Genomic DNA, 14602 nt, shown 5'->3' on the forward strand with positions numbered 1-14602 from the left:
TAGACCATGCTCTGATACCACTTGTAACAACCCGACTTCATAAACACAAAACGCGTACCAAAAAAAAAAATTTTGTATGTCAGTGCATCTGGACGGCGTCCAGAATCCTGGACGGCGTCCAGCTCAGAAAGGTGGGACGGCGTCCAAACATTCGGGACGGCGTCCAGCTCAAACAACTGGGACGGCGTCCAAGCAATTGGGATGGCGTCCCAATGGTCTTCCAGCTACTGATCACGGTTCCAACTCACACGAGCGGAAAACCCGCTTCCCGACACTTTCAAACGAAAACCTTTTTACCATAAGTCAATATAAGTGAAACTAAGAGATTTTCATCATCAAATCAAGTTTTACATCATCGGGCCCACATCGCCCATTTTACGAGTTTCGTTCAAAAATAAAAGTTTCGACCCAATATAAGTTTAAGTTCCAAACGACACTAGAGCATGGTGTTTGGGGTTAAACTACCCAATCTCGATCGAACTCCAAAAGCTAACACCCAAAAGCATCCCCTAACAAAACAAGCGGGAGATCACTAATCCAATTGAACGCTCTTACCCTTGTCAACGCCCGAGCCTATAAAAGAAGTAAACAACGAGAGGGTAAGCAAAGCTTAGTGAATGCAATAATTATACGAATACATATATAATTATACCTACTTGCATACACTTACACAACCGCAAACATGCTAGCAAACTACATTAGCTTATTGTCGCAATAACAAGCTATAATTCGTCAATAACCCCAAGCTAGCATAACAACTGCATATAAATATAACTCGAATAATATAACATGCTTACAACACAAATAACCATGGTTAACCAATAGTACAAGGGAACGGCGCTCGCGAAAACGCCATCGGTGTTCGTAACATCCGTTAGGGCACTTAACACCTCGTACCACTAACCCCTAGGGTGGCACCTTAACACCTCGGCACATCACCCCGAGTGGCATCTTAACACCTCGATGCATCACTCATTATTTTACGGAGTGGTGTCTTAACACCTCGACACTACACTCCTAGGTGGCATCTTAACACCTCGATGCTACACCCGAGTGGCATCTTAACACCTCGATGCTACACTCTTCACGTGAAACGTGGTGTCTTAACACCTTGACACTACACCTTTCACGCTACAACAAATAGATACATTATATACATACGCATATAATTATTCCACTCACCTCAAAGTCTTCGTGTAAGATAACCGAACTTGCAACGTCAATGTAACGTACCTATTACATTTTAGCACATAATCAATTCACAACTCAAGTCGGTCAAGTAACTCACTCAACAATCTAGAGTCTTTTGACCCTAAGTGCAATCCCGACCCATTTTGCACCTTTAACCCTAATAATGGTTAACTTCACCAAAAACCCTAACTTTAGCCAATTAAGGTATTAACACACTTTTAACCACAAAGTTAACTCGTTTTCATACATGCAAGACAACCTAGGTCATCAAAGACCCATTTGACCCATTTCTAGGTCAACACACCCATTTGGGTCACCCACAACCCAAATCACACCCACTAACATTAACTATAAGTGTATTAGTATTTACTTAGGTCTTTAAGACCCATTTACACCATTTATCCTTTAAAAACCCTAGGTTAGTCACCATTTGGGTCTTCATGACCCAAACTTACCTAAAACCCCAAATTACTCACAAATGGGTTTTATGTGCAATACTAACCCAAACCCTAACCCTTAAACACATTAAACTAAGGTAATCAAGTTTAGGGCTTACCACAACAATCAAAACGAAGCTAACGAGGAGATGAACAACTTTAATGCTCGAGCTAAAACCCGAAACAAGCTTCTTCTTCTCCGATTTGAGCTTTCTCACACTTGAATCACACTCTCTCACTAGGATTTAAGTGGATGAAGTTTGGTGGTTAGGAATGGAGTAATGAGGCTCAACCAAACTGATCTAGGGCCTTTAATTCGTCCACCAAGTGAAATTACCAATTTACCCATCTAAGATATTTAAAAGCAAAAAGACATGCCTGCCAGCCATTCTGGACGGCGTCCCAAAATGTTGGACGGTGTCCAGGTCTTCGATCTGGGACGGCGTCCCAAATTGTTGGACGGCGTCCAGGTCTTCAAACTGGGACGGCGTCCCAAATGTTTGGACATCGTCCAAACCCAAAAAGAAAACAGGATCTTACACCACATAATAAGGTTAAAAGGATCGTGGCCTGCCAATAGTACATCTTTGAGTAAGCTGACCCGACAAAAGTAAAAAAGTGTTCTTGTCGGACTTGACCCTTTGTCTGCCAGGCGTCCCCTGCTAGCTACAACATCGCCTGACATGTGCATGTCACCAATGCGCACGTATGGGATCAGCGCCATAGTTGACACTATAGCGCTATCTAAGCGCGCGTTATGGCAATCCTTGTGGCGATGCTATTTGATGCGCTACACGAGCTGATCGGGTATGCGTATCATTAAGTCCCCCTAGTTCAATAGTATGCGCAGGTACTGCGCATGGCGTTGAACTCAACTTATGACTACCGTCTGCCTACTCCTTTTGAAGCGCCTTCTGAAACGACCAGTCCTAATCTATAAGGACGAATACAATAACATATGGATACATTGCGAGGTATTTGACCTCTATATGATACATTTTACAAACATGACATTCGTTTTTTTCGAAAGACAAACTTTCTTTACATCGAAAGTTGACGACATGCATGCCATTTCATAATACATCAAACTATAATTGATTTAATAATAATATTGATGAACTCAACGACTCGAATGCAACGTCTTTTGAAATATGTCATGAATGACTCCAAGTAATATCTCTAAAATGAGCAAATGCATAGCGGGAGATTTCTTTCATACCTGAGAATAAACATGCTTTCAAGTGTCAACCAAAAGGTTGGTGAGTTCATTAGTTTTTCATAAACAATCATTTCCATTATTTTAATAGACCACAAGATTTTCATTTCCATTTCTCATAAACATCATCTCATATAAGGCATTTCGCAAAAACTGCATAGAGATAAAAATCATTCATATGGTGAACACCTGGTAATCGACATTAACAAAACGCGTCTAGAATATCCCCATCATTCCGGGACTCTCATCGGACATGATAAAATCGAAGTACTAAAGCATCCGTAACCCGGATGAGGTTTGTTAGGCCCAATAGATCTATCTTTAGGATTCGCGTCAATTAGGGTTTCTGTTCCCTAATTCTTAGATTACCAGACTAAAAAGGGTGATATTCGATTCGATAATCCAACCATAGAATGTAGTTTCGATTACTTGTGTCTATTTTGTAAAACATTTATAAAAGCAGCGCATGTATTCTCAGTCCCAAAAATATATATTGCAAAAGCATTTAAAAAGGGAGTAAATGAAACTCACAATACTGTATTTTGTAGTAAAAATACATATGACGACATTGAACAAGTGTAGGGTTAGCCTTGGATTCACGAACCTATATCATTTGTATATATATTAATACACATAATCGTAATCAAACAAATTTATATATATTTAGTTATGTATTAAGATTAATATTTATATATAATTAATATGTAAGACCCTAAACCCAAGTGTACAAGTGTACCTAAACATCGAATAATCAAACTGCAGCAAACTGGAACTCACTGTCTGAAAATGAGTGTGTGCGCGCAGCGCACCTTCAGGTGTGCGCTCGGCGCACTGTCCCAGTGACAATTTTCTGCTTTTTCTATTTTGAGTTTAAGGAAGGGCATATTGGTCTTTTCACTTGAGGGTCGGTTTTAGGCCACAAAAGGAAGATTGGTGGACTCTTTCAAGTCCATAACCTTATCTCCATTCTCTCATCTTCAACCTCAAACCCTAGAGTGAGAAAAAGAGTTTAGAGAGAGAGAGAGAGAGAGCTTCATTTGGAGAAGAAGAAGCTTAAATTGATCGAAGTCACAAGTATTAAAGTTGTTCATCTTGTTCACGGCTACGTTGTGGTAGTATTGGTAAGTTCTAACTCCAAGTTTTTATAGCATGATTAGTGTTCATAATTGGGGTTTTGAAATGGGTGTTCTTGAGTAAATCCACTAGTTGATAATTGAGAGATTGAGCTAGTAAATGGTGTTAATAACCATTTTTGGTGGGTTTTGGGTTGAATGATGAAATTGATTAGTTGATAATCATGTTCGGGTGTTAAAATCACTAGTTAACTTAGGTTATAAGTGATTAGTGGTGTAAATTTGCAAATGGGTGTTTTGACTTGAGATTTGGTCAAAATGGGTTTTGTGTCATAATGATGCAAGTAAGTGTTTTGTTAATGAAACTTTGAGTAAAATGTAGTGTTAGAACATAATCACTAGTTGATTGCGATTATGAGTGTTTTGGGCGAGATTTGACTTAGTCAAATTGGAAGTAAGTGCTAATGGGTCGAAATTGCACTAAGTGTTAAATTGGGTTGGTTTGTAAATCCACCCTAATTGTATTGTTTTTGTGTGATTAATGGAATAGGTACTTTCCATTGACGATTTCGGATTTTGGTATTGCATTGTTCAAGGCACCAAGGTGAGTGGAATAATTATATGCGTAGGTATATAATGTATCTATTCGTTATAGCATGAGATGTGAAGTGTCGAAGTGCTAAGACACCACGTTTCACATGACGAGTGAAGTGTCGAGGTGTTAAGACGCCACTCGGGGTGAAGCATTGAGGTGTTAAGGTGCCACTCTAAGTAAATTGACGAGTGAAGCATCGAGGTGTTAAGATGCCACTCGAGGTGAAGAATCGAGGTGTTAAGATGCCACCTAGGAGTGAAGTGTCGAGGTGTTAAGGCGCCACTCCGTAAAATAAAGGGTGAAGCATCGAGGTGTTAAGATGCCACTCAGGGTGAAGTATCGAGGTGTTAAGATGCCACCCGAGGGTTTAGTGATACGAGGTGTTAAGTACACTAATGGATGTTATGAACACCGATGGCCTTTCGCGAGCGCCATTCCCTTGTACGATTGGTTAACCATGGTTATTGTGTTGTAAGCGTAAGCATATTATATTATTCGAGTTACATTTATATGCGATTGTTATGCTAGCTTGTGGTATTGGAGGTTACTAGCTTTGTATTTGAGATTATAAGCTAATTGTGTTGCTAGCATGTATGCAGTATATGAGTAAGTGATTGCAAGTAGGTATATTATATATGTATGTGTATAATTATTGCATTCACTAAGCTTTAGCTTACCCTCTCGTTGTTTATTTTTTATAGGCTCCGGCGTGGACAAGGGTAAGGGCATTCGGTTGGATTAGAGATCCCGCTTGTTTGTTAGGGGACGCTTTTTGGATGTTATAGCTTTTGGAGTTTGACCGAGATTTGGGTAGTTTAACCCCAAACACCATGCTCATAGTGTAGTTTGGAATTTAAACTTTTATGGTCGAACTGGTATGTTTTGGACGAAACTCGTAAAACGGTCGATGTGGGCCCCATTTTTGTAAAGCTCATTTTATGATTGAATCGCATGAGTTTTTCATATTAGAACATGTTGTGAAAAGCGTTTCGTCTAAAAATGTCGGGAAGTGGGATATCTTTATTTGAAAATTTGCAAAACCGGACAGAACTGATTGGGGGCCTGTGCGCGCCGCGCACCCTGAGGTGGTGCGCGTGGCATACTCTACTGCTATAAAAAAAAATAATTTTTGATTTGCGAGTTCGGTTGGTTATTGGTTTGAGTTGTTACAAGTGGTATCAGAGCATGGTCTAAGGGATTTAGGTGACTTGAGATAGGTGCCTAGACTTAGACTTTTGTGTGTGCTTATTTGTGCGGGACTTGTAGGATTACGGGTCGGAATGGGAATTCGGTTAGTGTCCTAGTTTATGGGTGGACTAACATTTATATTAATATACGGATATTATTAATATATTTTGTGTTTGTGTTGGGTTATATCATCGAGCAAAGCGGTCGTGGTACTAACGAGTGAATACGGCGTGTACGCGTAATAATGATTAGCTACCATTTTTACGGGTGCAAATTGTATTTGACAAGTGATGTAAGATGATTGCCGAGCAAGATGGGTCGGGATTGTACGTATGATTGTACTCGTTCGTTGCTTAATCGATTGCATTCTTTAGAATGAAGACGAAAGAGGGATATGGAACGGACGGGCCTATTCATGAGGGGAAGGATGAGTTAACATTAAGGATTGAGGCGGAGTTCGAACGCAATATCTTGATTTTCGCCGATAAGGTTAAGCAAGTTCTCCAAGAGTCGTTCGAGGGAATAGTGACCGAGATGGTCCGAGACCAAGTGCCTAAGGTCGTGAAGGAAGAGTTAGAAAAGAGGTTTCCTAAACCTCAAGGTGACGGTGACGAAGGAGCAACTATGGGGATTAAATCTCATGCTCCAAAATTTGCTGATCACTCTTTGGGTAAGAGAAAGTTTGAATCAAGAGGTGCTCCTAGTAAAAGGTCGAGAAGTACGCCCGAAGGTGTTGAAAAAGTGAAGAAGAGGAGTAAGGGAGGTTATGGGCCTACGTGCTTTAAGTGTGGAGGACGAGGTCATTTGGCACGGGATTGTACGAGTGTACCTTTAAGCACGATCAAGTGCTTTATTTGCCAAAAGAAGGGACACCGAAAGTCGGAGTGTTCCGAATCGTTTGTCGATCGGGTTAGGAGGTTAGAGTGTGACTATCTGATGATCAGTGAAGCGCAAGGGTCCAACGATGATGTTTCAGGTATTTTCGTCTTTGGTACAAATATGCCTTATTATTGTTTATTGTGTACCGATGGATTCATGTATGTATTAGAGATTAAACTTTATTTCGAGATCTAATTAGTCTGAAGTGAACGTATTTTGTCAAAGGTACTCATAAGGGTGCGGGGTTAGTGAACTCGGTGAGGATTCGGTTTGTTGGTGGTTTTGATGATAGTGCACCGGGGTAGCGCTCGAGTCGTTGACTCGTGGAAATGCGCCCTGGGGACGAATGCATGGCGGTAATATGTAGTATTGATATGGGTGAAATTCCTAATGGAAACACCTTATGATGATGTTGTATTGACCGACGAGGGCGTAAGACTTGGTGCAACTAAGCATTTCTTAGTGATGGGGTAAATGATTCTACTAAGCCATGAGAACGGACTTTGGTGTTAGGTTGTGAGCGCGTGTTCGCTTTTGTAGTGAAGTGAGTGAGCCATGAGGTTCGTAGGGTGGGTGAAACCCTTGAGAGCATGTGTGTATCGACGGCCGGATGATATTGTAGTGGTAACGGGTAGAAAGAATTGATAGGTGGAAAAGTCTACCTTGCGGGTAGCGGTAATTTCATTCTAAAAGGATACGTGTTATGTTGACATTGTGTCATCACTTTAGTGGCACAAACGGGTGACGGTAGACGTTAGTTTTTATTATTATCGAATTGAGCTCTTGAGAATTCGGGAAGAGGGACCGATGCCAAGTATGGTCGTGTACGACGGTAAATGGCGAAATCGTTTGACTTGTGATAGGTGATGAGTGATATCCAGAAGGATTAGCTCTTCGTTAACCACCCTTGGTTTTGATTGATGGTAAGCGGTTCCCGGAAAGAACCGTTACTTGTATATGGATGATTTTAATTGCCCGTAGGAATTGTGCACATAGCCGTTTTGTACACATGGTTGTGAGTAATAGCCAGTTTTTACTCACATGTTGGTATTAATAATGCGGTAGCCGTGTTTCGCTCACATATTGTTGGTAGTGTTGCAATAGCCGTTTTGCACACTACGGATATATCACGATAGCCGTTTTTGTATTGAATAACCTTCTTATTGTTAGTATTGAAAACTACTGGTTGTGTACGCCGGTGGTTCGGTCATGAGGACCATGTTGTGTGACTAGTGATACAATAGCCGTGTTCCAATCAAATACATGCGGTAGATGCGTATTAGCCATGTATGCGCACTAAGAGGAATGTTAGGTGGTAAGGGTTACCCGTAAGGATTCACTTTTGTCGGTCTTCATCGGTTGGTTTGTTGACTTCATGTTGGGGACGTGGTTACTATAGCATTGTGCTTGTTAGGGTATATGATAGAGACGATGTCTCGGTATGAAATTTTGGTGAGAGGAGTTGAAAAAAAAATGCGTGATGATTCCGTGTATACTAAACTATTGTAGTAGATTTCGGATATTGTGTGTATTGCATGTTCCAGAATGCGTGCAAGTGTGAAATGGTTAAATGGAATAATCTTCGAGTTAACGATTAATTAGCGGTTCGATTTCGATGGTGGTTAGGTGATTGTGTGGCGAGTGTTGTACGCTCTTGACGGCCACTCTTTTCTTTTATGATTTTGGGGGTGTACGCGGTATGCCGTTCGAGAGGCATTTCCGTTAATCACGTTCGGGTGCGAGTAGAGTCATGATGGTTAACTATCTTTATGTATGTAGGTAACCGGGTTAATGGTTAGGACGAAGTGGGAAAGGTGTAAGCTGTGGTGTTTCAAGCACCTCCTTAGTGTTGAGTTGAAAGATAAATATGCTAGCTATGCGGCCTAGGTGGATAGTGACTAGCGGGCGTCGCTAGGAAGTCATGGGCGTTGAGCCGTAAGGTTCGTTAGATTTGTGTGATCGCGTGTAGTCAGGTGACGTGTGACACCGGGAGTAGACCCCGTAAGGGTCGAGTCCTTGGAGACTCGGTGTTAGTAATTGAGTCGGATAACACAACGTCAGGTGCCTCCTTATACCTGCTAGTGTAACTTTTGACTCCGATGGTGTGATTACTTTGATTTTGAGTACCGGTGAGAAACCCGAAGTTACAACTGTGGTATATTGTGATGTTTAGCGGGCGTTAACACTTAAATGATTTGAAAGATCGAGGTGCGAATATCTTATAGCGAGTCCTTGGAAGGACTATTGAGTATGACCAATGCCGGAAGGGTAATGTGCGTTGTGTAAAGTCGAAATTCCGCGGGGTGTTATTATCTCGACGGTGAAAGTAAGGGGTTAAAACCCTAAATGGGGGAGTTAAGTGCCGGAGAATGTGGGAAAAGTTCCTATCTAGTAGACGTGATGAGCGAACGGGTGTCGTTTACTTAGGAAAGGAAAGCTTTGGTGGTCTTCGAAAAAGTCCCAAGTTGGACTTTGGAATGAATTGCGAAGGTAGTTAGCAACGTGAGTCGGAATGGCGAGGTTCCCGATAGGGGGATACGAGAGATTTTCGGAAAGCGTCGGGATGATTCCCGAATATTTCACGATTGAAAGGCGTAACGACGATGATTGTCAGTGAATTGTGCTACTTTTAGGACGATTGTGGAGTGTATGGTACGAGTTTGGATACTCGGCGTAGGAGCAAACGGTTGTGGTTATTTTATCTCGTAGGTTGATTACCTGATATCGTTGAAATGATGGAATGATATGGCTTATGGAAAAATATTATGAAGTTTTCACGGTGTACTTCCGAGTGAGTGGTGGAAATTTTGATCGAATGGAAGTGTGAAGTACGGTTGTTGTAATATGATGCGTTAGTGTACGAAGTGAGAACCCAGACAGGTGATTGCTACATGTGTAATTCCGCATTGGAGACGGAAATGTTCAAGGTAGAAGTGCTTAACTTCTAGTATTTGGTGCAGATCACGAGGACGTGATCCAATCTAAGTGGGGGAGAGTTGTAAGACCCTAAACCCAAGTGTACAAGTGTACCTAAACATCGAATAATCAAACTGTAGCAAACTGGAACTCACTGTCTGAAAATGAGTGTGTGCGCGCAGCGCACCTTCAGGTGTGCGCTCGGCGCACTGTCCCAGCGACAGTTTTCTGCCTTTTCTATTTTAAGTTTAATGAAGGGCATATTGGTCTTTTCACTTGAGGGTCGGTTTTAGGCCACAAAAGATAGATTGGTGGACTCTTTCAAGTCCATAACCTTATCTCCATTCTCTCATCTTCAACCTCAAACCCTAGAGTGAGAAAAATAGTTTAGAGAGAGAGCTTCATTTGGAGAAGAAGAAGTTTGAATTGATCGAAGTCAGAAGTATTAAAGTTTTTCATCTTGTTCACGGCTACGTTGTGGTAGTATTGGTAAGTTCTAACTCCAAGTTTTCATAGCATGATTAGTGTTCATAATTGGGGTTTTGAAATGGGTGTTCTTGAGTAAACCCACTAGTTGATAATTGGGAGATAGAGCTAGTAAAGTGTGTTAATAACCATTGGTGGTGGGTTTTGGGTTGGATGATGAAATTGATTAGTTGATAATCATGTTCGGGTGTTAAAATCACTAGTTAACTTAGGTTATAAGTGATTAGTGGTGTAAATTTGCAAATGGGTGTTTTGACTTGAGATTTGGTCAAAATGGGTTTTGTGTCATAATGATGCAAGTAAGTGTTTTGTTGATGAAACTTTGAGTAAAATATAGTGTTAAAACATAATCACTAGTTGATTGCGATTATGAGTGTTTTGGGTGAGATTTGACTTAGTCAAATTGGAAGTAAGTGCTAATGGGTCGAAATTGCACTAAGTGTTAAATTGGGTTGGTTTGTAAATCCACCCTAATTGTATTGTTTTTGTGTGATTAATGGAATAGGTACTTTCCATTGACGATTTCGGATTTTGGTATTGCATTGTTCAAGGCACCAAGGTGAGTGGAATAATTATATGCGTAGGTATATAATGTATCTATTTGTTGTAGCGTGAGATGTGAAGTGTCGAAGTGCTAAGACACCACGTTTCACGTGACGAGTGAAGTGTCGAGGTGTTAAGACGCCACTCGGGGTGAAGCATCGAGGTGTTAAGGTGCCACTCTAAGTAAATTGACGAGTGAAGCATCGAGGTGTTAAGATGCCACTCGGGGTGAAGCATCGAGGTGTTAAGATGCCACCTAGGAGTGAAGTGTTGAGGTGTTAAGGCGCCACTCTGTAAAATAAAGGGTGAAGCATCGAGGTGTTAAGATGCCACTCAGGGTGAAGTATCGAGGTGTTAAGATGCCACCCGAGGGTTTAGTGATACGAGGTGTTAAGTACACTAATGGATGTTATGAATACCGATGGCCTTTCGCGAGCGCCATTCCCTTGTACGATTGGTTAACCATGGCTATTGTGTTGTAAGCGTAAGCATATTATATTATTCGAGTTACATTTATATGCGATTGTTATGCTAGCTTGTGGTATTGGAGGTTACTAGCTTTGTATTTGAGATTATAAGTTAATTGTGTTGCTAGCATGTATGCGGTATATGAGTAAGTGATTGCAAGTAGGTATATTATATATGTATGTATATAATTATTGCATTCACTAAGCTTTAGCTTACCCTCTCGTTGTTTATTTTTTTATAGGCTCCGGCGTGGACAAGGGTAAGGGCATTCGGTTGGATTAGAGATCCCGCTTGTTTGTTAGGGGACGCTTTTTGGATGTTATAGCTTTTGGAGTTTGACTGAGATTTGGGTAGTTTAACCCCAAACACCATGCTCATAGTGTCGTTTGGAATTTAAACTTTTATGGTCGAACTTGTATGTTTTGGACGAAACTCGTAAAACGTCCGATGTGGGCCCCGTTTTTGTAAAACTCATTTTATGATTGAATCGCATGAGTTTTTCATATTCGAACATGTTGTGAAAAGCGTTTCGTCTAAAAATGTCGGGAAGTGGGAGATCTTTATTTGAAAATTTGCAAAACCGGACAGAACTGATTGGGGGCCTGTGCGCGCCGCGCACCCTGAGGTGGTGCGCGTGGCGCACTCTACTGTTATAAAAAAAAAAAAAATTTGATTTGCGCGTTCGGTTGGTTATTGGTTTGGGTTGTTACATAATACTTATAATATATTATAATGTTTATCTGATATATAATTTAATTAGTGTTATATCCATATAAATGATATTATAATAATTAAAACATAATATTATATATTATTAGCATACTTATGTAATGAATGTATTTTTATATACATATCTTCTGTTAAAAAAATTTATAATTGTAATAATACTAGCTTAAAGATAATAATAATAATAATAATAATAATAATAATAATAATGGTAGTAATAATAATATCATAATTAAAATAAGGTAATAATAACAAATATATTAATAACAATGATAATAATATTTATAATTAGATAATAATAATGATAATAATAATATTAGTAATAATAATAATAATAATATTATCAATAATAATACTTATTAATATCTTAAGAACTTAATGGTTGTTTATAATATGCTCAACCATAGTTATGTTATTTATATCCTAATCAATATAAATCTTATATTTATCTAAATACTTATCTTATTCAAGATCATAAGATTTTCCATAATTTTCAAGTTTAGTTCATAAACGTATAATATACTTAATACTAATAATAATCATAATTGTAACTATAATAATAATAATAATAAATGATAATTAATACTTATATTAGTGATAAAATTATATTTATAATACTAATAATATTAGTAATAACAATAATGATAATAATATTAATTATACTAAAAATCTTATTACTAATCTTACTTAATAACAATTATAATAAATAATAATAATAACAATGATAATAATAATAATAATGAAATAAATAATAAGAAAAACAATAATAAATATTAGAAATGCTACCTTTGAGTAATAAGCCTTAAAAAAAAAACACGTCCCTGCCCGGGCTCGAACCCGCGACCTCCCGTTCACCCACAAACACACACAAACCATCCAGCCATTTCCGTCTTTCTGTTAATATCTCTAACCTAAAATTATATAACATGTTTCTATATTTCCTTCTTCTTCTTCTTCATTATAAACTAGTCGTTCATAACCAATTTAATCCTACAATCAATGAATTAGGTTCTTCAATATAATTAGGACTAATCAATATACTCTATTTGTATTAATAGAAAACGAAAAGAAGAAGGAAATTAAAAAGAAACTGCTGCTACAGTTGTTCGTGAACCAGAAAAAAATAAACTTTGATTTTGGTATTTAGACACTTTTAGATTATAATTCCTACATGAATGAGTTAGTAAATCGTTCATGTAAACTCTTTGATTCGTCAATTGATCCTGAAACCTAAACAAAAATTCGAATTTCGTGATAAACCAAACCTTTGACTTTTTAAACTCAAATTTTGACTTCAAAATTACGAATCAGTTTGAGAAATTAGAGTTTCAAAATTTGCAGATAGTTCAATTCCATGATTCCTAACACAATAGAAATTTTAGATTTTAATAAATGATTCAAAATATAGTTTTGATTTCAGACGTGTTGTGAGCAGAGCAACCAAACTCGTTCTTTATCTTTCTGTTTAATTCTTCAGTTAATATTTTTTAAGGTAGTGATAATTGATAAGGATGGTGAAGCTTAAATGCTTCTTTTAAAAAAAAATGATCGATCAATATGTATTACAGTTGTGTCGACCCACAATCATGAGCAAACAGAAAAAAAATAAAGTGAAGATGACAGATAGCTGTAATGCGTAAATACCTGGCAATTCTGTTTTTGTTTATAATATATATAATATTATAAATATAAATAATAATTATATTAATAATTAATAATAATAACAATATTAATATTAATAATAATAATATCAAGGTAATAAAAATACTGATATGATAAGAATAATAAATAAGAATGGAAATTTTAATGAAAAGCTAGGTTTAATAATAATTAATAATAATAATAATAACTATAAAAATGATAATAATAATATTATTAATGATGATAAAAATAAATTGTATTATTTATAATAATAATAAGGATAACTATCATAATAATAATGATAACCATAATAATAACCAAAAATCATAATTCTTCTAATAATTCTAATAATAATGATATTAATAATGGTAATAATAATAATATTAGTATTAATTATAACAAATAAAATTTATCAAATTTCATATCTATATATTATATATAGTAATATTAATAATACTGATATTAATATTAACATTAATATTAATAATGAAGTAATAATTATAATATTAGTATAACACTATATTTTTTTTTACTTGCAATTACATTTAATATATTAATACTACAATTTATTAATTATGTAATATTTAATAATTATATCATATATTATATGATAACATTGTTGAATATTTAATATATATATATATATATATATATATATATATATATATATATATATATATATATATATATATATATATATATATATATATATATATATATATATATATATATATATATATATATACATACATATTCATTTTAATAACAACAATCGTTCGTGAATCGTCGGGTAAGGTCCAATGAATAGTTAAGTGCATTAAATTATATAAAAAGTTGATTTACTTACTTGTCGATATTCATCTTCTAAGTTTTCCACATTTCATAATTTTACATTTACATTAAATAATATAGAAGTTAAATAGTTACCTCATTAAAAGTCACGAGTTAATTGTTATAAAGCATGTATTGGAATTCAAACAGGAATTTCCACTAACTTTTGTCTAACTCTCGTTAATTGACATTTTGTTCTTACTAGATGATCACTTTACCATTTCTTCCGAATATTGCTAAAAAGGAAAGATTTCTCAAATCAATGTGGACCTCACAACAGAGACTCGAATCATACAATGTATCTGATAAATCAATTATTTGATTTTATCTTCTAATTCCATCGATAAACATATTGAAACTAATACGTTCATGTATTATACGTTTAATACTTTGTTAATATTCTCCAGTTATA

This window comes from Rutidosis leptorrhynchoides, chromosome 10 (assembly GCF_046630445.1).
Source record: "Rutidosis leptorrhynchoides isolate AG116_Rl617_1_P2 chromosome 10, CSIRO_AGI_Rlap_v1, whole genome shotgun sequence".
Classification (NCBI taxonomy): Eukaryota; Viridiplantae; Streptophyta; class Magnoliopsida; order Asterales; family Asteraceae; genus Rutidosis; species Rutidosis leptorrhynchoides.